Here is a 2610-nt window from a genome sequence, read left to right on the forward strand (position 1 = left end):
CCCACCCCATATGGATTTTGCAACTTTTAATAAGCATCTTCTCTCTCTTTTTCAGTTCCTAAATCTTGGAGTTGATATATCAGTGGCTGAAAAACTGCATGTCATGTGACTTTAGCATTTCTTAGTACCTTTAACTATAACAGAAACAATAGATTTACTAGTCCTACTTGTATTTCAAACTGTTTTCTTAGTAGTCAGGCCTAATTTTACATGGAACTATGAGTTTGCTGTTGGTCTAGAAGTGGAAACATGTATCTTCTTTCATAAAGAGGTTTTATTCAGCCTTTGTATTGCGATCACCTACTTCTGGATATTATGAATAAACACAGAATAAGTAGGGAGGTCTACAGAATGAAGATAAGTTGTCCTTTCCATCAAACTTTAACGTTCAGAATTCTCCCCATCACCAGATTGTCTCCTTTGCAAGCAATAAATATTTTATTTATGTCCATGGGCTAAGGGATGTACAATCAAATACATTTTTATTGCCCTTGCCAGTAACACCAAGCAAAAATGCCTGGTAGGCTTTAGTCTGGGTCTGGGTTTGCTCTGTTACTGAGTAATGAAAAAATGTATTCATTCTGAATCCAGGTCATTTTTCTACAGCTTCCAGTGCTGACTATCACACTCTATTGGTGACTGAAATGTTTTTGATTTCTCAAGCACTTGTACTTAACGTGACCATTTAAAATTTACAGCTGTGGTTTAGTCCAATGTGTTTTCCTGCTTTCTGAGTCCTCTCCATAATTCAAGTAAACATGCTGCAACTCTAAATAAATATCTGACATGGACTGTCTTTCTATTTCCTATAGGTACTTCTAAAAATATATTCATTACTTCCAAAGTGTGTGTCTCATAGTGGAGAAGTCACATGATGCCTGCTTTCTCGTGACCATATGTTACTAAGATCTACATTTTAGATCTGTCTGAAGCCAAATCAAATCTCACTCTTCACTTCATGAAGACACACGGGGCCATGCTTTTGGTCTTCCAGACTTGAATCAAGCTATTAGTCTCAGGTGTGAGGAAGCTCTACCACTTTCTAATGAGTATGGTCATCTGCTCTCAACCTGGGGTCACCATAGCCTTTACTGTAGATGCGAACTGACTAGGGTTGGTTAAGGACCCATTTAGGTGGTGCTTAAATAAGAGGCTAGCAGAACAGCTAATGGAGATGCTCAACAGATACAGCATTTTGTGCAGCAGGGAGCCTCATCAAAATCTGTACAAGTGTGAACAGTCTTATGAGGTGTGGCTAAATGTCACAGGGAACTTTCTCCAGCAGATGCTGGAGTAGATTCCTATTCCAGAGATTCAGCTTGAGGGATGGAGTCTTCCAAATCCCAAGCTGCAGGGAGCTCCTGAGTCCTCTCTATGATGTAGATGAGTCCTCTCTATTCTATCTCTATGATAGAATGTCGTGGGTTGAACAGGACCACAATGATCATCTAGTTTCAACTCCCCCTGCTATGTGCAGGGCCACCAATCACTAGACCAGGCTGCCCAGAGCCACATCCAGCCTGGCCTTGAATGCCTCCAGGGATGGGGCATCCACAACCTCCTCGGGCAACCTGTTCCAGTGTGTCACCACCCTCTGAGTGAAAAACTTCCTCCTAATATCTAACCTAAACCTCCCCTGTCTCAGGTTAAAACCATTACCCCTTGTCCTATCACTATCAGCCCATGAAAACAGTCGTTCCCCCTCCTGTTTATACGCTCCCTTCAAATACTGGAAAGCCACAGTGAGGTCTCCCCAGAGCCTTCTCTTCTCCAAGATAAGCAAGCCCAGTTCCCTCAACCTTTTTTCAGAGGAGAGGTGCTCCAGCCCTCTGATCATCTCTGGATGGCCCTCTCTGGACTCATTCCAAGAGCTCCATGACTTTCTTTGTGCTGGAGGCCCCAGGGCTGGACGCAGTACTGCAGATGGGGCCTCACGAGAACTGAGTAGAGGGGGACAATCGCCTCCCGCCTCCCTGCTGGCCACTCCTCTTTTAATGCAGCCCAGAACAGAGTTGGCTTTCCAAGTAGGCTGCAAGCACACACTGCTGGCTCATGTCCAGCTTCTCATCCACCAGGACCCCCAAGTCCTTCTCTGCAGGGCTGCTCTCAAGGAGATCTTCCCCCAGTTTTTATGAATACCTGGGATTGCCCTGGCCCAAGTGCAGTACCTTGCACTTGGCCTTATTGAACCTCATTAGGTTCTCATGCACCCACTTCTCCAGCCTGTCCAGGTCCTTCTGGATGGCTTCCCTTCTCTCCAGTGCATTGACTGCACCACTCAGCTTGGTGTCATCTGCAAACTCGCTGAGGGCGTTCTCAATTCCATTGTCTCTGTCACTGATAAAGATGTTGAAGAGCACCGGTCCCAAGACAGACCCTTGGGGGATAGCACTTGTGACTGGCCTCCACCCAGATATAGAACCACTGATCACAGCCCTTTGGCTGCGTCCAGCCAACCAGTTCTTAATCCACTGAACCGTCCATCCTTCAAATCCATACCTCTCTCATATAGAGAGAAGGATGTGGTGAGGGACCATGTCAAATGTTTTGTGGACGTCCAGGTAGATGACATCCATTACCATTCCCCTGTCCACTGATGCTGTCACTCCA

The sequence above is a fragment of the Gallus gallus genome, chromosome Z (assembly GCF_016699485.2).
Source record: "Gallus gallus isolate bGalGal1 chromosome Z, bGalGal1.mat.broiler.GRCg7b, whole genome shotgun sequence".
In the NCBI taxonomy this organism is placed as follows: Eukaryota; Metazoa; Chordata; class Aves; order Galliformes; family Phasianidae; genus Gallus; species Gallus gallus.